Source organism: Salmo salar, unplaced genomic scaffold, assembly GCF_905237065.1.
Source record: "Salmo salar unplaced genomic scaffold, Ssal_v3.1, whole genome shotgun sequence".
Classification (NCBI taxonomy): domain Eukaryota; kingdom Metazoa; phylum Chordata; class Actinopteri; order Salmoniformes; family Salmonidae; genus Salmo; species Salmo salar.
Window position 1 is genome coordinate 69,790 of NW_025549290.1, and position 23,709 is coordinate 93,498.

Sequence of the window (23,709 nt, forward strand, 5' to 3'; positions counted from 1 at the left end):
TGACATCCCCTCCATCCCTCAGGTGAACCTCCTGTAAAAAACAAACATCAAAACCCACCCCTTCCAAAAAACTAAAAACCGCCCTCCTCTTAACAAAATCCCTTAAACCCCTTACATTTAAACTAAAAATATTAACAGAAAATGTCATTTAAAATTAAAATAAAAACCTTACATCAATGAAATAAAACCCCAAAATAACCAAAAAAACAGGAGACTCACCCGATGCTCCCCTGCTTCGACTCATCCGGCGGGGACGTCTTCTCCTCTCCTGACGTCCCCCCGTCCTCCTCCATCTCTCCAACCCAGGATGCAGGTATGGTGTTAGGCCTTGGAGTGTCCTGCATCCTGGGTTCCCCACCAACACCCTTCGTTCCTCTCTCCCTGTAGGCTGCTGGACTGAGGTCGAGAGCAGGGGACCCCATCTCCCCAAGCAGGAGTTGAGATCCCCCCTCAGACACCCAGCCCAGCGCCACGCCCTGGGAGTCACCCTCCACCAGCTGTTGAGGGGCTGAGGAAAACAGCGAGGACAGGGCCGTTCTTCCCTCCCCCATCCCACGCTTGGCCTCCCCCTCCACACCCCCTCCCTCTCACAGCATGCCGAGCCCCCCCCTCCTTTTCCCTTTCTTCTTAGGCGTTGGAGGCAGCGGAGAATCACCACTCCCCCTCTCCGCCAGCTCCTCCACCATTCCCCTTAACTCTTCAACGAGGGCGCTCGACATGCTGTCCCCCCACTCCTTCCCTCCTCTCTTCCCCGCTCCTTCTTCTGGTCCTGTCCTCGCTTCTCCCTCCATTTCCGTCACTGTTCCCTCCTCCACCTCCGCCTCCGCTCTCTCCACTGTTCCAGGCTTCTTCTCTGCTCCTTCACCTCCTTCCGCCTCCTTCCTCTCGCCCTCTTCCCGTCCTGTCTTCTCCCCTGTGCCATTACTGTCTTCCGCATCCTTCCTTTCTCTTCTTCCCCCATCCCCGCTCCCCCTCCAGCTGCAGACGCGTATGACCTTTGACGAGCCGGGCAATCACGCCACAGGTGTGTTGACGCGCCACACCCGTGGCAAGCCTTGGGCTCGTCACAGTCCTTGGCCTCGTGCTCTCCCGACCCACAGAACCTGCACTTCCTGGTGTTGCACGAGGCCAGGACATGACCGTAGGCCATACAACGCCTGCAGAACGGAGGCTGACGGGCATAAAACAATGTCCCCCTGTCAGCCCCCAGGGAGAACATTGCCGGGGGATGGAGGTAGCCACCCAATCCCTTCGGGTCCTCCCTGAGAAGGACCTGGAACCCTCTCCTTCCGTTCCAGAATCCCAGGGAGTCCCTGAGGTGCCTCGCTGAGGAGACGTTGTCAGCGTACCTCCCCAGAAAGGCCCTCACCTCCTCATCCTTCACATGCGGATTGTACATATTTATGGTGACCACCCTGAAATTGTTCTTAGCCAGGCTGGTCACCTCGTAATGGCACAGGGGGTTTCTCTTCCCAAGCTCTCTCGCCTTCTTCAACACTTCTTCGTGCTTCTCCTCCTTGTGCAGCGTCACATCGTACGCTCCCTCCATTGGATTCGCTTGGAGGCATAGCACGTCCTTCACCTCCAACTTCAGGATCCCCATAAGAATGGTTCTCCCAAAAGTCTCTCTTTCAAATTGCTCCATCTCTTTGTTCCTCCAAGCGAATCGCACTGTGTTCGCCAAACCGGTTCCTGGCATCCCCTTGCTGGAAGAGTTGCGTGCCATTTCCACCCTGGACAATGACACTCTTCTCAATCAAAAACAAAATAAACTCTCTTTTTTTTAAAGAAGCCAAAAAAATCCGGGACTGAGATGAAAAAAAGGATTTTCCCACTCAAAAATGTTACCGCTCTCCGTCTTCGACCTTCTGACTCAGCGAGCTCTGGGGCACCTCGGTACCAAGCTTGATCTGAGCCAAAAGGCCGAGAAGCGATAACCCACAAATTGACCCCTGCACCCGCCGGGCCCCCGGGGGCCTCGGCAGACCTCATCGGTTTGGCAAAAGTTGGCTCCTCCTCACCCAACGCTTCCCTGGTGACAGGCGGGTGTGTTTTTTTTAAAAGTCGCTAATGCGTCGTTAGGTCACTAGCTCTTTAATCCTAGTGCGACTATTTGTTCAATGCCCGGCAAATACACCAGTCATCGTCGGGCTTGAACTCAATTGCCCGAGCGACTACTTTGAGTGGAAAAAATACGCCGGTCGGTCAGCCGGCTTCAAGTCAAACGCCTGAGCAAAAGTCTCGGCGTCATCTCTGTCAATTTCTCTTGAAACAAGATACCGGGCTCTGCCAGAAGCAAAGCCCTTCCAAAAATACGTTGAACTCGTAAGTGTTCCTCTCCACGGAAGTCTTTAGTAAAAGGCGAAAGGCTTGTGCGTAATGAAGAGAAACCAGAGTCGTATGGAAGTCAGAGGTCGGGGCCCGAGACACACACGGTGCACTCTAGGCCGGGTCCCGCGGTGGTCCCCGAACCCACTCTTCCAAGTTTTCGAGGGCTGTGGGTAAAAAGTCACAGACAGACAGACAGACAGACAGACAGACAGACAGACAGACAGACAGACAGACAGATAGACAATCCTGGTGAAGTGATTGTATTTTTTGGGGGGGGCTCAAAAACACACACACACACACAATCCTGGTGAAGTGATTGTATTTTTGGGGGGGCTCAAAACACACACACACACACACACACACACACAATCCTGGTGAAGTGATTGTATTTTTGGGGGGGCTCAAAACACACACACACACACACACACACACACACACACACACACACACACACACACACTCTCCTGGCCAATGTTTTTTTATTTTTTTTATTTTTTTAAGTAAAATGGCGGGAAAACGGGGGACCCCCATGAAGGGGGCTTCGCACTTGTTTCAGTTTGGATGATTCTTCTTTTTTCATTCCTTCTCTTCTTCTGCTAGCTGTTTTACATAGCTTGGTGTATTTCTTTTTCCTTGACAATGGGAGAAAAGTGTTGCACCGTTCCCGGAGGTACTGCAATACCGGGTCGATGCGTGGAGCGGACGGAGCAAGCCCCATTTCCGACTCCCTGTTCGAAAAATCCATTTAATATGTAGTCCCCCGATGGGGGACGTATCAGATATTAAACTGATAAGAACAGATATTTTTTTTTAATTTTTTTTATTTAACCAAACCATTCATTGTAAACACTTTACATTTCCCAAAATACTGGACATTTCAAAACCGGGACATGGAAAAAAACCACATAATCAAGCAAACAGTACATACACTTTGGCCAACCACTGCAACAAGGCCTCTTACTCATAAAGGTACTTCCAGCGTTCCTTAGAGGCATGGAAGCCATATTTGTCCACATCGAAATCAAACCTTTTCCTCAGGTCAGCTCTAACCCTACTTACCACTCCACCCACTCCCCAGTCCACATTGGATTTAACCAAAACCGCCCTTGAATCCCACAGAGCTACCTTCCCCAAGGAAATCAAGAGCCAGATTAAAAAGGATCCCCTCCCGCTCCTGATCCCCAAACCCCTCCTCAACATAATTGCATCAAAGGATAGAATCCCCAGCATCTGGAAGAAGGAGCCCAAATCCCCCCAAACCCTCCTGGCAAAGGAGCACTCCCAAAAAGTGTGACGGAGCGTCTCCTCGCCTTCACACCCTTCCCTTGGGCATATCTTGACCTTTGACAGGCCGTGCCTGTAAAGGACCTCCCTAACTGGCAGACGCCCATGTATACACAACCAATTTAGATCCTTCAACCTGTTAGAGAGACCCTTTTGCTGAATTGCCTGCCATACCACCGGCCCTACCCCATAGACACCGACAGGACCCCGCTTAGCCACCAAGGTCCTGTATAAAGCCCTGTGGTCCATGCAGAGCAGACCCTCCTGGCACTCAGTGTGCCTTCTGCTCCACTTCACCGCATGTTCAAAATGAGCCGGGAGGGATTCCGCCTTAGGTCGAGAGTTGTCCCAGGCTATCAACCTCCGCAGAGGGAAAGATAGCCAAAACAAAGCAAAAGCCTTGTAACCATGGTTACAAGGGTTAACCAGACTTTTACATATTGAAGAAAAGAAAATAGTGTCTAACTTCAGAGGGATGTCAGGAACTCCCCTTCCTCCCTCCTCCACTGATTGCACCATCCAGTCCCTTTTTATATACTCATAGCCCCCCCAAACAAAAGAAAAAATGGTTCGCACTAAATCCTTCCTGTAACGAGGAGGTAAAGGAAAAACATAGGCCAAATAAACCAAGGACGGAAGAATGTCTGCTTTAATGACTAGAACCCGTCCACTCATAGAGAGCCGACGAGCTTTCCAGAGGCCCACCTTGGTGCGCACTTTCGCGATCCTCTGCCCCCAGTTAATTCCCTCACTACCTGTCACTTCAAAATCCACTCCCAGGACCCTCATAGGCCCCGAGCAGAGCGGGAGGCCACTGAGGCCTTCCTCTCTCCCTGCCCATGGTCCAAAAAACTTGACTGAGGATTTCCCCAGGTTGACCCTAGCCCCGGATGCCAGTCCGAACTCCCCCAGGACCTCCACCGCCCTGGCGACACTCCCCTCGGATGTCAGAAACAAAGTCATGTCGTCCGCATACTGGGAGATCTTGACCTCTGAAGAGCCCCCACCAGGGGGCCGGAGGCCCCTAATACGTGCATCTGCCCGAATGGCTGCTGCCAGCGGCTCCATGTACAACACAAAGAGCAGTGGAGACAACGGGCAGCCTTGACGTACCCCAGTCTGCTGAGGAACCACCTCTCCTGCATGCCCATTTACCAAAACCCTACTTCCCACTGCAGTGTATAGAATCTCCACCCACCTCATAAACCCAGCCCCAAAACCCATCCTTTCCAACACTGAAAAGAGGAACCCATGGTGCACCTTATCAAAAGCTTTTTCCATGTCTAAGCCCACCAACATGAGGTGCACCCCTCTGTCCTGGGCCCAAGCAATACAGTCCCTCACCAGACTCAGGTTCCATTGTATGGACCTCCCCTCCACCCCACAGGTCTGGTCCTCATGTATGACATGGGGCAGAGCCTTCCTTAGGCGGCCCGCAAGGACACGGGCTACCACCTTATAGTCTGCACACAGTAGCGTAATGGGCCTGTAATTCCCCAGGTTATCCCTTTCCCCTTTCTTGTAAAGCAGCGTCAAAATCCCTCCCTCATTGAAGACCCCAGGAGCCCTGAATCATATACCGCCTTATCTACCAACAGAAAATCTCTGCCCAAAATCTCCCAAAAGGTAACATAAAACTCCCGGGAAGCCCATCGCAACCTGGCACTTTGTTGGTTGGTAAACCCCGCAAGCAGCCTCAACCTCGAAAGGGCGATCGAGATCAGAGGCTTCCTCCGGGGGAACCTTTTCCCTCAAAAACCCCAGAAAGACGTGTTCTTTCGACCCATCTATGTCCTTTTCCCTAAAGGACTCTTGGTAGAAAGATGACGCTGCTTCCACCATCCCCTTTGGGTCCGATACCATTCCCCCTTTTCTGTTCGCAGCTGAGCAATAACTGCTTTGGCATGGGCAGCTTTTACCTGTTTGAAAAAATATGAACTGCTAGCCTCACCAAACTCGAACTTATCTCGTTGACACCTAAAGAGAAAGTCCCTGGCCTTACCCTGAAAATACAGGCCCAACTTACTTTTTAAAACCTCCATCCTCTCCACATCCCTCCCCTCACCCTTATTCTCGGCTGACACCAAAGCAGTCAGCTCCCCCTGAAGCCGCCGAAAAACCTCCCTGTCTGCTCGGGCCTTAGCGACACAGTGCGAAATAGCCAGGGTGCGCACATTGCGCTTTACGCACTCCCACCATTCAACTAGGGAGCCAAAAAAGGCTTGAGGTCCCCCCATAGCTCATAATGGGATCTAAAAGCCTCCCTAAAGGAAAGATCCGCCAAAATTTGGGAATTTAATTTCCAAAACCCTCTTCCAAATATTGGCACGTCTACCGAGAACACTACCTGGACTTGGCAATGGTCAGAAAACCAGACCGGAGAAACAGTGACTTGCGATATTGGCACAGATACAGGTAAAAAATGAAATCTATACGACTACGGGAACCCCTTGAATTTGCCCATGTCATACCCTCCCCCTTGGGGTCGCAGACTCTGAAGGAGTCCCTAAAAGAAAAATCTTTAACCACAGAAACCAAATAGGGAAGGCTAAAGTCCCCCGTACCTTCGAAAGAGACATTGAAATCCCCCCCAAAACCACAGTTCGGTTAGTAACACAAATATCTGGCAGAGCCAAAAAGATCTTTCCTACCTCGAGGCTCTGCAGGTGCATAAATGTTAATAAAACGAAACTTCGCCCCCTCCAATCTGCATCAACCACTAAAACCCTCCCCTGTATAACAGAAAAGGAACCCACCACACAAAAGTCCCTATCCCCAAACAAAATCCCCACCCCAGAGGAGTGCACCCCCCCTATCCCCCATCTGGACTCTCCCTTCGCCCACTCCTTTGAAAAAACAGGAACATCCCCCATATCCCTTAAATGAACTTCTTGTAGAAAACAAACCTGGAAGGAGACACAGGAAAGGTACTGAAACACCCCTCCTCTCTTCCCCATATCCCTTAATCCCCTTACATTCACTGTTATTACTGTGAAAAGTGCCATAAGAAATAAACAAGGAAATAAGCAAGATCACCCAGCGTCTCCATACAGTCTGTCAGATAGGAGCCTCCCCCATCCCGCTGTCACTCACCCCTTCCAGGTACCGGTCACTGTTCGGCGTGCCTGGTGCCACGAAAGAGCGTTCAGGGCTGGAAAAGTTCACACAGGCTGATACCTGTCCGCAGACCAACGACTCTTCCCCAGGACTGGAAGTGTGGTCTCCCCCTGACAGTACCTGTGCACAGTCCATTGAGGCCTCCTCAGGATTGGTGTCCATCTCCGTGGTGCCTGTCCCAGGAAGCGCAGGAACCAAGCAGATCCCCTGGACCTGCTCCCTAGACCTCCCCACCGAGGCTTCAGAGGCTGCTAATGCAGGAACCTTCAAGATAACAGAATCCTGTGTCTCGGCCCCCACATCTGACCCTTCATCCCCGGTATCAGGATTCAGCACTGTGAACCGGTTGGAGATGGCCACCAAAGGCCTCCTGTGTTCTTCCATCTCCTCTTCTTCTGCTAGCTGTTTTACATAGCTTGGTGTATTTCTTTTTCCTTGACAATGGGAGAAAAGTGTTGCACCGTTCCCGGAGGTACTGCAATACCGGGTCGATGCGTGGAGCGGACGGAGCAAGCCCCATTTCCGACTCCCTGTTCGAAAAATCCATTTAATATGTAGTCCCCCGATGGGGGACGTATCAGATATTAAACTGATAAGAACAGATTTTTTTTTTTTTACAAAATATATTTATTACTTTCTATGCCGTTCAATACAAAACCATATATTCCAATCAAAATCATAACTAGGCATTTATAATAATTACACAAACCAAAAACCCTTAAACAAAGACCCAGGAAAACATCTTCCCTCCCTTCTCACCTACAAACCAAACCCATACTAACAACAAAAAATCCAAATAAACTCACCCCATCCTCCCGACCGACGGGGACGCCTCCTCCACTCCTGACGCTCCGCCGTCGGCCACCATCCCTCTCCCCTGTATACAGAATCAGTGCCCGGCACAAGCGAACACTCTGTCTTGTGCCCCCACTTAAATCTATCACCCCGCCCTCCTCCTGACTCTGGCCCGAGCACCCCATGCCCTCAAACAAAAAATTACCACCTTCCTCCGTCCCCCAACCCTGGGCAATGCCTGGAAGGTCCAGCTCAGCCAGGGGTGTAAAAGAGCATGAAGAGGAGGGAGCCCATGAGGGCCCCGCATCCTCTCCCCCCTGCCCTACCCCCCCCTTACCAGCCTTCCTCCTCCTGCTGTCCTTACGCTCCCACTTTTTAGGTCTTTTTATCGGTGGAGGGCGCAGCCAGGAACATCCCTATCTGCGTCCGTCAGGCCCCCCACCGCGTCATTCACCGTGTCCGTCAGCCCCCCTACCATCTCCCTCAGCTCCTCTACTCGTGATCTTACCTCTTTACTGTCCCCCCACTCCTTTACTCCCTCTCCTTCTGGTCCCGCCACCACTGCCTTCTCTGTCTCCTCTCTTTCTCTCTCTTTCTCCTCCACCGCCGTCTTCCCTGTCTCCTCCCTCTCTATTGCCTTCTCCGTCCCCTTCTTCTCCACCACCGTCTTCTCCAGACCCTCCACCCTCCTGTCTCTTTCCTCCTCCTGCTCCTCCTCTCCTTCAGCCTTCCGTCCTTCTGGTTCCACCAAGTCCCTTTCTTTCTTTCTCTCTTCTCCCGCTGCCGCTCTTTCCTTCTCCTCCCGCACTGTGTCCTTTTCCTCCGTGCCTTTTCTTTCCTCTTGTTCCTCTCCTCTTCTTCCCCCATCCTCCGCTCTCGCTCCCCCCCCCGCTGCAGACGCGTATGACCTCTGACGCGCCGGACATTCACGCCACAGGTGCGTCTGCATGCCACACCCGTGACATGCCTTCGGCGCGTCACAGTCCCTCGCCTCGTGCTCGGCAGATCCACAAAATCTGCATTTTCCTGTGCTGCACGAGGCGAGGATATGACCGTAGGCCATACAACGCCTGCAAAACGGGGGCTGACGTGCGTAGAACAACGTCCCCCGGTCAGCCCCCAGGGAGAACATCGCAGGAGGATGGAGGTAGCCACCCTGTCCCTTAGGGTCCTCCCTGAGGAGTGCCTGGAAACCTCGCCCGGCCATCCCAGAACCCCAGGGAGTCCCTGAGGAGCCTTGCCGTTGATACATTGTCCATATAGCGCCCCAAAAAGGCCCTCACATCTTCATCCTTCACATGCGGGTTGTATATTCTTACGGTGACCACCCTAAAATTGTTTTTAGCTAGGCTGGTCACCTCATAATAGCACAAAGGTCTCTCCTTCTCCATCTCTCTCGTCATCCTCAGTACTTCCTCATGCCTCTCCTCCTTCTGTAACGTCACCTCAAAAGCTCCTTCCTCGGATTATCCTGGAGGCATAAAACGTCCTTCACCTCAAGTTTCAGTATCCCCAACAATATGGTTCTTCCGAAAGTTTCCCTTCCCAATGGCTCCATCTCTTTGTTCTTCCATGTAAACCTCACCGTATTCGACAGTCCGACTCCAGGTATCTTCTCATGACGCGCCATTTCCGAGAAAAAAAATGGCCCTTTCAATCAATGAAAAAAACAGAAAAACTCTCCAAAAGGAAGCCAATGAACAATCCAAAAAAACGTTGGAAAAAAACTCCGTCAAAAAACCTTTACCGCCCTTCTTCCTTCGACCTTTTGGCTCAGCGGGCTCTGGGGCACCTCGGTACCAAGCTTGATCTGAGCCAAAAGGCCGAGAAGCGATAACCCACAAATTGACCCCTGCACCCGCCGGGCCCCCGGGGGCCTCGGCAGACCTCATCGGTTTGGCAAAAGTTGGCTCCTCCTCACCCAACGCTTCCCTGGTGACAGGCGGGTGTGTTTTTTTTTAAAAGTCGCTAATGCGTCGTTAGGTCACTAGCTCTTTAATCCTAGTGCGACTATTTGTTCAATGCCCGGCAAATACACCAGTCATCGTCGGGCTTGAACTCAATTGCCCGAGCGACTACTTTGAGTGGAAAAAAATACGCCGGTCGGTCAGCCGGCTTCAAGTCAAACGCCTGAGCAAAAAGTCTCGGCGTCATCTCTGTCAATTTCTCTTGAAACAAGATACCGGGCTCTGCCAGAAGCAAAGCCCTTCCAAAAATACGTTGAACTCGTAAGTGTTCCTCTCCACGGAAGTCTTTAGTAAAAGGCGAAAGGCTTGTGCGTAATGAAGAGAAACCAGAGTCGTATGGAAGTCAGAGGTCGGGGCCCGAGACACACACGGTGCACTCTAGGCCGGGTCCCCGCGGGTGGTCCCCGAACCCACTCTTCCAAGTTTTCGAGGGCTGTGGGTAAAAAGTCACAGACAGACAGACAGACAGACAGACAGACAGACAGACAGACAGACAGACAGACAGACAGACAGATAGACAATCCTGGTGAAGTGATTGTATTTTTTGGGGGGCTCAAAAAACACACACACACACAATCCTGGTGAAGTGATTGTATTTTTTGGGGGGGGCTCAAAACACACACACACACACACACACACACACAATCCTGGTGAAGTGATTGTATTTTTGGGGGGCTCAAAAACACACACACACACACACACACACACACACACACACACACACACACACACACACACTCTCCTGGCCAATGTTTTTTTTTTTAGTAAAATGGCGGGAAAACGGGGGACCCCCATGAAGGGGGCTTCGCACTTGTTTCAGTTTGGATGATTCTTCTTTTTCATTCCTTCTCTTCTTCTGCTAGCTGTTTTACATAGCTTGGTGTATTTCTTTTTCCTTGACAATGGGAGAAAAGTGTTGCACCGTTCCCGGAGGTACTGCAATACCGGGTCGATGCGTGGAGCGGACGGAGCAAGCCCCATTTCCGACTCCCTGTTCGAAAAATCCATTTAATATGTAGTCCCCCGATGGGGGACGTATCAGATATTAAACTGATAAGAACAGATTTTTTTTTTTTTAGAAAAAATAATTTATTACAATCCATACCATTCATACCATACAAATCAAAATTTTCATTCAAAGTAAATCCATCATGGTATTTTTAATTCACAAAACAAAGAAAAACCCAAAACAAAAACTCAGGGGAGCATCATCCCTCCCCGTCATCCTACACACTACCTTTCCCTATCTCCCCATCCCTATTCTAGAATAACCCCAGCCCTAATCCCCCCTTCCATCTCTCCCGTGCAGCATGCTGCCCCCACTTCCTCTCCTCCCTCTTCATCCTCCCCCTCAAATCACCTTCCACCCTCCTCACTATTCCTTCCACCCCCCAATCTCTCCCTGTCTTGACCATGTTCTGCCTGGCTTCCCACAGGCCCCCGCTTAAAGAGGCTCATGAGAAGCCAGAGCAGAAACCTATCCCTATCCGTGCCCCTCGCTCTCCCTACACCTCTCTCTAGCCTAGCCCACGTCAATACAAAATCACCTCTAACCCTTCCTAACAACACCCGTGCCTTCGCCCATACTACTCCGGCAATGGCACAGTCCCAAAAGACATGGCGCACAGTCTCCTCCCTGCCACAAGAAGGTCTTGGGCAGGTGGGGGATCGCGCCAAGCTATGCCGGTACATGGTGGAGCGTACCGGCAAACACTTGTGGAGGCTCAACCAATTCAGGTCCTTGAGCCTGTTGTCCAGGCCCCGCGCCTGCACTCCTTCCCAGACCGCCGCCGGGATGCCCACCACAGGTGCCGGACTTACTGCCCGTCTAACCTCCTCGTACAGGTGCCTGTGATCTAAACCTACTCGGGCGACTTCAACCTCGGGTGCGCACGCAGCCACTTGGCCGCATGGCCAAAGTGCCACGGCAGCTGTTCCGCCCGAGGACCCGTGTTAGACCACACCATTACGCTTCTCGCCTGATACGAGAAGAACACCCGCAGGAGGTAACCGGACGGGTGTAGTACTGGCTGAGCAAGCTCCGTCAACAGAAATGAAACAAAAATTGCGTCCAGCTTGAGGGGGAGATGTGGTACCCCCCCTACCTCCCTCCCCGATGGGACAGATCATGCGTGCCCTGGCGACCCACTCGTACCTGCCACCCCACATGAACTGAAACACCAGCCTCACTAGAGGCCTCCTCAGACTAGCCGGCAATGGGTAGATGTACGCCAAATACAATAGAGATGGCAATACATCCACCTTGAGAACCAGGACCTTGCCTAAAAAGGACAAAGACCTAGCCCTCCACATCGCTAGCTTCTTCTGTACCACTGCGATGCCCATGTTCCAGTTCAGCGTCGCTGAGCCGGAGGTCTCAAAATGGACCCCGAGTATCCTCAGGGCCCCGTTACAGAGAGATAACCCTCCGGGCACATCCGTCCTACCACTCCATCTTCCGAAAAACTTAACGGAAGACTTCGCGTGGTTAAGAACCGCCCCCGACGCTCGGGTGAAGTCCCCAATAATGGCAAGGGACCTTGTCAAGCACGAGTCCTTGCAAAGCAGCAAGGATGTGTCGTCGGCGTACTGTGTCAACTTGACACGGAGACCGCCACTTCCAGGGATCAGCAAGCCCTCCACCCCTGTGTCTGCCCTAATGGCAGCCCCCAGAGGCTCCATGTACAGAACGAAGAGGAGAGCCGAGAGCGGGCATCCCTGCCTGACCCCAGACGAGAGGTCAAAAACGTCACCTAAGTGACTGTTTACACTAACTCGGCACCCTGCTCCGACATATAATGTACGGATCCATCCTATAAACTTCTCCCCAAATCCTAATCTACCTAACACCCTGAATAGAAAGGATCTATTCACGCGATCAAAGGCTTTCGCCTGATCTAGCGCTGCTACCATTAAAGGCAGCCCCCTATCTTCTACCCAAGCGATGGAGTCCCTGATCAACTGTAGGTTCCATCTGATCGAGCGACCCTCTACCCCGCACGTCTGATCCTCATGGACGACGTAGGGAAGGGCTGTGCGCAACCGGTCCGCTAAAACCTTTGCAAGTAGCTTGTAATCTACGCACAGCATGGTCAACGGCCGCCAGTTGCCAAGGTCAGTTGCTTCCCCCTTCTTATAAAGAAGTGACAGCACACCGACCGCCATTGATCCCCCGGGACCCCCGTCTCAAGGATGGCCTTCAAGACTTCGAGAACCACTGGTCCAAGTATACCCCAAAACTTGAGGTAAAACTCGGCCGGCAGCCCATCCATCCCAGGCACCTTCCCTTTTCCCATCCTCCTGAGAGCGCTCTCAACCTCCTCAAGGGAGATCTGAGCCTCCATCACATCTCTAATGTCCTCCGGCAATCGCCGGGACAAGTGTTCTAAAAACACATTTCCCTGCTCTACATCTATTACCCTCTCTTTAAATAAACCTCGGAAATGATCAGTTGTTACCCTGACCATTTCCTCCGGTTTTCTAACTATGCTACCATCTTCTTTCCTCACCCCATGCATTATCTTCCTACTCTGTCTGCCCCTAACCGACTTAAAGAACATAGCGGAACAAGTCTCATTATGTTCTAGAAAGCCATTATGCGCACGCTCCAGGAAAGCTCGAGCCTTCCGCTCCTGCAGCTCCCTGAGCTGCGCCTTCAGGTCAGTGGATCTCTCCCAGTCAATCCACCCACCGAGGTTGCCTGCCTCGTACTCGAGTTCGAGCAACCTTTGGATACGATCCACCTCCCTCCTTTCCTCCCTTTTTTTTCCTCTTACAATATCCTATTATAAAAGCCCTAATCCTTACCTTAACTAAATCCCACCACTCCAACACCCCCTCGCACATGGACCGGAGGCCTTCAAGCCCCCGAAAGAAACCAAAAAAGGTGTCAACGAAAGCTTGCTCCTCCAGCACATCCCGATCTAATTTCCAGTACCCCCTACCGAAGAGGCAGACTGGCGGCCCCACCTGCAGGAGCACCCCGTCGTGATCTGAGAAGAACACAGGCAACAGCCGCCCAGACAACTGGCCCAAAGACCTAGATAGAAAAATATAGTCGAGCCTCCGCGCAACCCCCCGAGAGTTACGCCATGTGGGACCCGCCATTGTCGGAGTAGTGTGCAGGCCTCCATCAACCAGACCATGGCAAGCCATAAGCCCGTTGATGGCGCCTGCACTACTATCCCCCCGCTAACCCTAAATCTATGTTAAAATCCCCACCTATCACCAAGTGCCTATTTGTGACACACAGGGGCGCCAGACAGTCCACCATCTCCCTCCTGTCTGCCGCCACCTGTGGCCCATACACCACCACTAACCTATATCTACTATCCCTAAAATTGACATCCACCCCCAACACCCTCCCCTGCATTACAACAAAAGTGCTCTCTACTCTAACCTCCCTATTCCCAAACAAAATACCCACCCCCGTAGAGTGAACCCCACCTATACCCCAAATTGACTCCCCCTTATCCCACTCCCTACTAAACCTGATGACATCCCCTCCATCCCTCAGGTGAACCTCCTGTACAAAACAAACATCAAAACCCACCCCTTCCAAAAAACTAAAAACCGCCCTCCTCTTAACAAAATCCCTCAAACCCCTTACATTTAAACTAAAAATATTAACAGACAGTTTATTTATAAATTAAATCCTAACCCTAATTTCAACAAAATAACTTCAAAACAAAATTAACAAAAACAGGAGACTCACCCGATGCTCCCCTGCTTCAGCCTATCCGGCGGGAACGCCTTCTCTCCTGACGTCCCCCCGTCCTCCTCCATCTCTCCAACCCAGGATGCAGGCATGGTGTTAGGCCTTGGAGTGCCCTGCATCCTGGGTTCCCCACCAACACCCTCCGTTCCTCTCTCCCTGGAGGCTTCTGGACTGAGGTCGAGAGCAGGGGACCCCAACTCCCCAAGCAGGAGTTGAGATCCCCCCTCAGACACCCAGCCCAGCGCCACGCCCTGGGAGTCTTCCTCCACCAGATGTTGAGGGGCTGAGGAGAACAGCGAGGACAAGGGCGTTCTTCCCTCCCCCATCACTCGCTTGCCCCCCTCCTCCCCCCCACAGCCCGCCGAGCCGCTCCTCCTCTTCCCTTTCTTCTTTGGTGTTGTATGTAACGGAGAGACATCACCCCCCCTCCCTGCTATCTCTTGCACCATTTCCCTCATCTCTTCAATGAGGGCACTCGCCACACTGTCCCCCCACTCCCTCACCCCCTCCTCCCCATCCACAGTCCCTGCCACCGGCACCCCCTCCACTGTCGTTCTCTCTCGCTCCCCCACTTCTTTTCTTCCTTCCACCTCTTTTCCTCCTTCTCCTTCCGGTCCTTCTTCTTCCGTTCCTTCTCTGTTTCCTTTGCCTCCTGATGCCACCTCTTCCTCCTCCTCCTTTCGTTCGGCCGTCTTCTCAGGGCCTGTGTTCCCTTCTTTCCCCTGTTCTTCTCCCCTTCCTCTTCTTCCCCCATCCCCCGCTCCTGCTCCCCCTCCAGCTGCAGACGCGTATGACCCCTTACGAGCCGGGCATTCCCGCCACAGGTGCGCTGACGAACCGCACCCGTGGCATGCCTTCGGCTCGTCACAATCCTTCGCCTCGTGCTTTCCAGATCCACAAAATCTGCACTTTCTTGTGCTGCACGAGGCGAGGATGTGGCCGTAGGCCATACAGCGCCTGCAGAAAGGGGGCTGACGTGCATAGTACAACGTCCCCCTGTCAGCCCCCAGGGAGAACATCGCAGGAGGATGGAGGAATCCACCCAGTCCCTCAGGGTCCTCCCTGAGGAGTGCCTGGAACCCTCTCCTTCCGTTCCAGAACCCCAGGGAGTCCCTGAGGAGCCTTGCTGATGAAACGTTGTCCATAAACCTCCCCAAAAATGCCCTTACCTCCTCGTCCTTTACATGCGGGTTGTAGATATTCACCGTCACAACTCTGAAATTGTTCTTTGCCAAACTTGAGACCTCATAATTACTCATGGGCCTCACACCTCCCACAGCCTTCGCCTTCTTCATGATATCATCATGCATTGCCTCTGTATAGAAAGTTACATCATAGGCTTTTTCAATTGGGTTAGCCTGAAGGCATAACACGTCTTTCACCATTAGCTTCAGGATCCCCATTAAAACAGATCTCCCAAAACTTTCTCTCCCGATTGGCTCCATTTCCTTGTTGCTCCATGAAAACCTCACCGTGTTTGCAAGCCCAATCCCTGGAACCGATCTTCTTGGTCTACTTTCCGCCATCTTGTCCAGTATAAAGCTCTCTTCCAACAAAAAGAAGCTACTAGTTAAAGAAAAGGAAATAGTGGAAATCCAAATCCTTCAAAAACAAAAAATACCGCCCTCCTATCTCCGACCTTTTGACTCAGCGAGCTCTGGGGCACCTCGGTACCAAGCTTGATCTGAGCCAAAAGGCCGAGAAGCGATAACCCACAAATTGACCCCTGCACCCGCCGGTCCCCGGGGCCTCGGCAGACCTCATCGGTTTGGCAAAAGTTGGCTCCTCCTCACCCAACGCTTCCCTGGTGACAGGCGGGTGTGTTTTTTTAAAAGTCGCTAATGCGTCGTTAGGTCACTAGCTCTTTAATCCTAGTGCGACTATTTGTTCAATGCCCGGCAAATACACCAGTCATCGTCGGGCTTGAACTCAATTGCCCGAGCGACTACTTTGAGTGGAAAAAATACGCCGGTCGGTCAGCCGGCTTCAAGTCAAACGCCTGAGCAAAAAGTCTCGGCGTCATCTCTGTCAATTTCTCTTGAAACAAGATACCGGGCTCTGCCAGAAGCAAAGCCCTTCCAAAAATACGTTGAACTCGTAAGTGTTCCTCTCCACGGAAGTCTTTAGTAAAAGGCGAAAGGCTTGTGCGTAATGAAGAGAAACCAGAGTCGTATGGAAGTCAGAGGTCGGGGCCCGAGACACACACGGTGCACTCTAGGCCGGGTCCCCGCGGGTGGTCCCCGAACCCACTCTTCCAAGTTTTCGAGGGCTGTGGGTAAAAAGTCACAGACAGACAGACAGACAGACAGACAGACAGATAGACAGATAGACAGATAGACAATCCTGGTGAAGTGATTGTATTTTGGGGGGGCTCAAAACACACACACACACACAATCCTGGTGAAGTGATTGTATTTTTTGGGGGGGCTCAAAAACACACACACACACACACACACACACACAATCCTGGTGAAGTGATTGTATTTTTGGGGGGCTCAAAAACACACACACACACACACACACACACACACACACACACACACACACACACACACACACACACACACACACACACAATCCTGGTGAAGTGATTGTATTTTTGGGGGGCTCAAAAACACACACACACACACACACACACACACACACACACACACACACACTCTCCTGGCCAATGTTTTTTTTTTTAAGTAAAATGGCGGGAAAACGGGGACCCCCATGAAGGGGGCTTCGCACTTGTTTCAGTTTGGATGATTCTTCTTTTTCATTCCTTCTCTTCTTCTGCTAGCTGTTTTACATAGCTTGGTGTATTTCTTTTCCTTGACAATGGGAGAAAAGTGTTGCACCGTTCCCGGAGGTACTGCAATACCGGTCGATGCGTGGAGCGGACGGAGCAAGCCCCATTTCCGACTCCCTGTTCGAAAAATCCATTTAATATGTAGTCCCCCGATGGGGGACGTATCGATATTAAACTGATAAGAACAGATGATGATTAAAAGATTTTATTACTGTTCAAAAACATAAGCATAATAAACAAACCATCAACAATCATAATCATCACTTCCATTAAACTCAACACAAGGCATTTGAAATTTCAAAACAAATGAAACCCAAATTACAAATCAGGGGGAGCATCTTCCCTCCCCTCAACACCCACATAAACTAGATTCCTAAATCTCTATATTTCCCTATCTCCCCATACCTATCTGATTCCTTTTCCCTATTCCCTTTACCACAGTCCTAAACCCCCCTTCCACCTCTCCCGGGCTGCATGCTGCCCCCACTTCCTCTCCTCCCTCTTCATCCTCCCCCTCACAATTTTCTTCCACCCTCCTCACTATCCCCTCCACTCCCCAATCTCTCCCTGTCTTTACTCATGTTCTGTCTGGCTTCCCACAGCCCCCGTTTAAAGAGGCTTATGAGAAGCCATAGTAGAAATCTGTCCCTTTCCGTCCCCTCGCTCTCCCTACTCCTCTCTCTACCCAAGCCCACGACAAAATAAAATCCCCTCTTACCTTACCTAACAACACCCGTGCCCTAGCCCACACTACTCCGGCAAAGGCACAGTCCCAAAAGGCATGGCGCACTGTCTCCTCCCCACCACAAGATGGTCTTGGGCAGGTGGGGGATCGCGGCTAAGCTATGCCGGTACATAATGGAACGCACCGGCAAACACTTATGGAGGCTCAACCAATTCAGGTCCTTGAGCCTGTTGTCCAGACCCCGCGCCTGCACTCCCTCCCAGACCACTTCCGGGATACCCACCACAGGTGTCGGACACCCTCCCTGTCTGACCTCCTCGTACAGGTGCTTGTGGTCTAAACCTACCGGGCAACTTCAACCTCGGGTGCGCACGTAACCACTTGGCCGCGTGCCCAAAGTGCCACGGCAGCTGTTCCGCCCGAGGACCCGTGTTAGACCACACCATTACGCTTCTCGCCTGGTATGAGAAGAACACCCGCAGGAGGTAACCGGACGGGTGTACTACCGGATGAGCAAGCTCTGTCAACAAAAAGAAACAAAAATTGAGTCCAGCTTGAGGGGGAAGTGTGGTACCCCCTACCTCCCTCCCCGATGGGGCAAAGCATGCGTGTCCTGGCGACCCACTCGTACCTGCCACCCCACATGAACTGGAAACACTAGCCTCACTAGAGGCCTCCTCAGACAAGCCGGCAATGGGTAGATGTACGCCAAATATAAAAGAGACGGCAATACATCCACCTTGAGGACCAGGACCTTGCCTACAAAAAGACAACGACCTAGCCCTCCACATCGCTAGCTTCCTCTGTACCACTGCGATGCCCATGTTCCAGTTCAGCGCGCTGAGCCGGAGGTCTCAAAATGAACCCCGAGAATCTTCAGGGCCCGTTACAGAGAGATAACCCCCGGGCACATCCGTCTCTACCACGCCATCTTCCGAAAAACTTAACGGAAGACTTTGCGTGGTTAAGAACCGCTCCCGACGCTCGGGTGAAGTCCCCAATAATGGCAAGGGACCTTGTCAAGCACGAGTCCTTGCAAAGCAGCAAGGAAGTGTCGTCCGGCGTACTGCGTCACCTTAACGCGCAGACCGCCACTTCCAGGGATTAACAAGCCTTCCACCCCTGTGTCTGCCCTAATGGCAGCCCCCAGAGGCTCCATGTACAGTACGAAGAGGAGAGCCGAGAGCGGGCACCCCTGCCTGACCCCTGACGAGAGGTCAAAAACGTCACCCATGTGACCGTTTACGCTAACCCGGCACCCCGCTCCGACATATAAAGTACGGATCCATCCTATGAACTTTTCCCCAAATCCTAATCTACCTAATACTCTGAAAAGAAAAGATCTATTCACGCGATCAAAGGCTTTCGCCTGATCAAGCGCTGCTACCATTAAAGGCAGACCTCTATCTTCTACCCAAGCGATGGAGTCCCTAATCAACTGCAGGTTCCACCTGATAGAGCGGCCCTCTACCCCGCACGTCTGATCCTCATGAACGAGAGGGAAGGGCTGTGCGCAACCGATCCGCTAGGACCTTTGCAAGTATCTTGTAGTCTACACACAGCATGGTCAATGGCCGCCAGTTGCCAAGGTCTGTGGCGTCCCCTTCTTGTGAAGAAGTGACAGCACACCGACGGTCATTGATCCCCGGGAACCCCGTCCCCGAGAATGGCCTTCAAGACTTCGAGGACCACCGGTCCGAGTATCCCCAAAACTTGAGGTAAAACTCGGCCGGCAGCCCATCCATCCCAGGTACCTTCCCTTTTCCCATCCTCCTAAGGGCGCTCTCAACCTCTTCTAGGGAGATCTGAGCCTCCATCGCTTCTCTAATGTCCTCCGGCAACCGCCGGGACAAGTGTTCTAAAACACATTTCCCTGCTCTACATCTACTTCCCTCTCCTTAAAGAAACTTCGGAAATGATCAGTTGTTACTCTGACCATCTCCTCCGGCTCTCTAGCTACACTACCATCTTCTTTCCTAACCCCGTACATTACCTTTCTACTCTGTCTATCCCTAACCGACTTAAAGAACATTGTGGAACAAGTCTCGTTATGTTCTAAAAAAGCCGCTTATGCGCACGCTCCAGGAAAGCTCGAGCCTTCCGCTCCTGCAGCTCCCTGAGTTGCGCCTTCAGGGCAGTGGATCTCTCCCAGTCGACCGACCCGCCGAGGTTGCCTGCCTCGTACTCGAGTTCGAGCAACCCATGGATATGATCCACCTCCCTCCTTTCCTCCCTTTTTCTCCTCTTACAATATCCTATAATAAAGATCCTAATCCTTACCTTGACTAAGTCCCACCACTCCAACACCCCTCGCACATGGACCGGAGGCCCTCAAACCCTCGAAACACACCAATAAAGGCATTAACAAAGGCTTGCTCATCCAGCACCTCCCGATCTAACTTCCAATACCCCCTACCGAAGAGGCAGACTGGAGAACTCACCTGCAGGAGCACCCCGTCGTGATCTGAAAAGAACACAGGCAACAGCCGACCAGACAACTGACCCAAGGACCTGGATAGAAAAATATAGTTAAGCCTCCGCGCAACCCCTGGAGTTGCGCCAAGTGGGACCGGCCATTTTCGGAGTAGTGTGCAGGCCACCATCAACCAGACCATGGCAAGCCATTAGCCCGGTGATGGCGCCTGCACTGCTGTCCCCCCTACCCCTAAATCTATATTAAAGTCCCCCCTATCACCAACTGCCTATTTGTGACACACAGGGCGTCAGACAGTCCACCATCTCCTCCTGTCTGCCGCCACCTGTGGTCCGTACACCCCAACTAATCTATACCTACAATCTCTTAATGTGACATCCACCCCCAAAACCCTCCCCTGCATAACAACAAAAGTATCCTCAACTTTTACCTCCCTATTCCCAAACAAGATCCCTACCCCCCGAAGAGTGAACCCCCTATACCCCAAACTGATTCCCCTTTATCCCACTCCCTCTTAAACCTCACAACATCCCCCCATCCCTTAGGTGAACCTCCTGTAAAAAAAAAAAATCAAACCCCACACCCTCTAAATAACTAAACACCGCCCTTCTTTTTATCCTATCCTCAAACCCCTTACATTTAAACTAACAAAAGTAATTTTATCCATAATGAAAACATTAACAACAACCTACTAATAACAAAAAACAAAACAAGAGGCTCACCCGATGCTCCCCCGCTCCATCTCCTCCGACAGGAAGTAAAAATGCTCCCCTCATCCGAAGGATACAGATCCTCCTCAGATGAGCCCACCTGCTTGCGCACAACTTGGGACACTCTGTCTCCCCCCTTCCTCTAAGACCCCAAGTCATCTGCCCATGAAGCCGGGAAAGGGTTGGGGATGGAGGTTTTCGGCTTCTCTGAACAGCCTTGCGACCCTCCATCCCCAGGATGCAGAGATAGAGTAGAGGTCGTCATGTCCATTTCCTCTAGGGGTAAAGGGAGGGATGAGTCCTGTGAGGACAGGGGGCCACATCAGCGGCACTGTCTTTAACCCCCATCGCACGCTTGCCTGCCCCTTCCCCTATGCCTCCCACCTCTTTCTGCACATCACCCTTCCGCTTCGTCCTCTTCTTCTTGCCGACGTAGGGTTCCTGCTCCAGTTCCGGGATCACCCTCCCTACTGAGCGATTCCTTCCCATCCTGCCCGAGTTCGAGCGGCACACCAGAGTCTGAGGCCCACTCCCCTGCCCTTGACCCCAACACCGGAAGATTTTCCACCATTTCTACCAGGGCCCCAAGCCCTCCACCCCATCAAGTAATGATCCCATGCTCTCCATTCCTCCACCCGCCTCCTCCACCTCCGGCTTCTGGATAGCGGACCCCTCACCTCCTTTCACTGACGGCCCTGATGTCACCTCTTTCCCGGCCCTTGCACGTGGAGTGGGCGTTGGTGAGGATGGTCTCTCCTGCTCCTTCTTCTCTGGGTCTTTCTTGCTAGACCCAGGGTCCCTTCTTTGCAGATGTTCCCCCACAGAGTCTCCTCCTTCCTTTCTGCCTGCCGTCGCCTCGGCATATGACTGCCGACGGACGGACAGTCCCCGAACAGGTGCAGCCTACTACCACACCCGTGGCATTCCTTCGGCTCCCTACAGTCCTTTGCCTCATGCTCCCCGATTTGCAAAACCTGCATCTCCCTGTACTGCAGGCAGCTGTAACGTGCCCATACTCCCTACATTTCTTACAGAAAGGGGTTGACGGGTGTAAAAGAGCATCCCCTGTCCGAACCCAGAGAAAAGACCGCCGGGGATGTAGGAAGCCATCAAACCCTTCCTTATCCGGCCTAAGGAGCACCTGGAACTGACGGCGGCCATTCCAGAATCCCAAAGAGTCCTTCACATATCTTGCCCCTGATGTGACGTCACAAAAACGGCCCAGAAATGCCCCTATGGCGATATCCGTTACATGAGGATTGTACATATGTACATTAATAGTTCTGAAATTGGTCTTAGACAGACATGTTACATTGAAAAAGGACAATGGCTTCTCTCCAGCAGCCGCTTTGGCTCTGTCCATTATAATGTCGCACATACCTTCTGTATGAAAGGTCACGCCATATGCTTCCTCCATAGCATTTCCCTGCAGACACATAACCTCTGGGACTTTGACTTTCAGGGCCCCCATCAAAACGGTTCTTCCAAAGGAATCTCTTGGCAAGCGTGTATCTTCTTCCTTCTTCCAAGCGAAACGGATTGTGTTCTTAAGTCCAGTCCTGGGGACCGACCCTGCGCTACTGTTGTTCGCCATCTCTTCACGGAAAAAACGGAAACCAAGTTGAAAAATAACTTAACTGGCTTTCCTTCTTACTCCCTCCGGCCTTCGACCTTCTGACTCAGCGGGCTTTGGGGGCACCTCGGTACCAAGCTTGATCTGAGCCAAAAGGCCGAGAAGCGATAACCCACAAATTGACCCTTGCACCCGCCGGGCCCCCGGGGCCTCGGCAGACCTCATCGGTTTGGCAAAAGTTGGCTCCTCCTCACCCAACGCTCCCTGGTGACAGGCGGGTGTGTTTTTTTAAAAGTCGCTAATGCGTCGTTAGGTCACTAGCTCTTTAATCCTATTGCGACTATTTGTTCAATGCCCGCAAATACACCAGTCATCGTCGGGCTTGAACTCAATTGCTCGGAGCGACTACTTTGAGTGGAAAAAAATACGCCGGTCGGTCAGCCGGCTTCAAGTCAAACGCCTGAGCAAAAAGTCTCGGCGTCATCTCTGTCAATTTCTCTTGAAACAAGATACCGGGCTCTGCCAGAAGCAAAGCCCTTCCAAAAATACGTTGAACTCGTAAGTGTTCCTCTCCACGGAAGTCTTTAGTAAAAGGCGAAAGGCTTGTGCGTAATGAAGAGAAACCAGAGTCGTATGGAAGTCAGAGGTCGGGGCCCGAGACACACACGGTGCACTCTAGGCCGGGTCCCGCGGGTGGTCCCCGAACCCACTCTTCCAAGTTTTCGAGGGCTGTGGGTAAAAGTCACAGACAGACAGACAGACAGACAGACAGACAGACAGACAGACAGACAGACAGACAGACAGATAGATAGACAATCCTGGTGAAGTGATTGTATTTTTGGGGGGCTCAAAACACACACACACACACAATCCTGGTGAAGTGATTGTATTTTTTGGGGGGGGCTCAAAACACACACACACACACACACACACACACACACACACACACACACACACACACACACACACTCTCTGGCCAATGTTTTTTTTTTTTTTTTTTTTTAAGTAAAATGGCGGGAAAAACGGGGACCCCCATGAAGGGGCTTCGCACTTGTTTCCCAGTTTGGATGATTCTTCTTTTTCCATTCCTTCTCTTCTTCGCTAGCTGTTTTAGCATAGCTTGGTGTATTTCTTTTCCTTGACAATGGGAGAAAAGTGTTGCACCGTTCCCGGAGGTACTGCAATACGGGTCGATCTCTGCGTGGAGCGGACGGAGCAAGCCCCATTTCCGACTCCCTGTTCGAAAAAATCCATTTAATATGTAGTCCCCCGATGGGGGACGTATTGGATATTAAACTGATA

At 51.9% G+C, this 23,709-nt stretch overlaps 5 non-coding genes and 4 pseudogenes across 5 annotated transcripts; all 9 read right to left on the minus strand.

The window, feature by feature from the left end:
• Positions 1–2,282: 2,282 nt before the first annotated feature.
• LOC123736363 (U5 spliceosomal RNA) lies at positions 2,283–2,399 on the minus strand. The gene has a single exon (XR_006766078.1). It is a non-coding gene; the product is annotated as a U5 spliceosomal RNA (small nuclear RNA).
• Positions 2,400–2,979: 580 nt separating this feature from the next.
• LOC123736341 (U2 spliceosomal RNA) lies at positions 2,980–3,168 on the minus strand. The gene has a single exon (XR_006766066.1). It is a non-coding gene; the product is annotated as a U2 spliceosomal RNA (small nuclear RNA).
• A 4,014-nt stretch (positions 3,169–7,182) lies between these two features.
• LOC123736340 (uncharacterized) lies at positions 7,183–7,359 on the minus strand (annotated as a pseudogene).
• Positions 7,360–9,712: 2,353 nt separating this feature from the next.
• On the minus strand, positions 9,713–9,829 carry LOC123736364 (U5 spliceosomal RNA). Its single transcript, XR_006766079.1, has one exon. It is a non-coding gene; the product is annotated as a U5 spliceosomal RNA (small nuclear RNA).
• Positions 9,830–10,405: 576 nt separating this feature from the next.
• Positions 10,406–10,583, minus strand: LOC123736361 (uncharacterized; annotated as a pseudogene).
• Positions 10,584–16,265: 5,682 nt separating this feature from the next.
• LOC123736365 (U5 spliceosomal RNA) lies at positions 16,266–16,382 on the minus strand. Its single transcript, XR_006766080.1, has one exon. It is a non-coding gene; the product is annotated as a U5 spliceosomal RNA (small nuclear RNA).
• Positions 16,383–17,043: 661 nt separating this feature from the next.
• On the minus strand, positions 17,044–17,209 carry LOC123736349 (uncharacterized; annotated as a pseudogene).
• A 5,713-nt stretch (positions 17,210–22,922) lies between these two features.
• On the minus strand, positions 22,923–23,039 carry LOC123736366 (U5 spliceosomal RNA). The gene has a single exon (XR_006766081.1). It is a non-coding gene; the product is annotated as a U5 spliceosomal RNA (small nuclear RNA).
• A 521-nt stretch (positions 23,040–23,560) lies between these two features.
• On the minus strand, positions 23,561–23,709 carry LOC123736351 (uncharacterized; annotated as a pseudogene).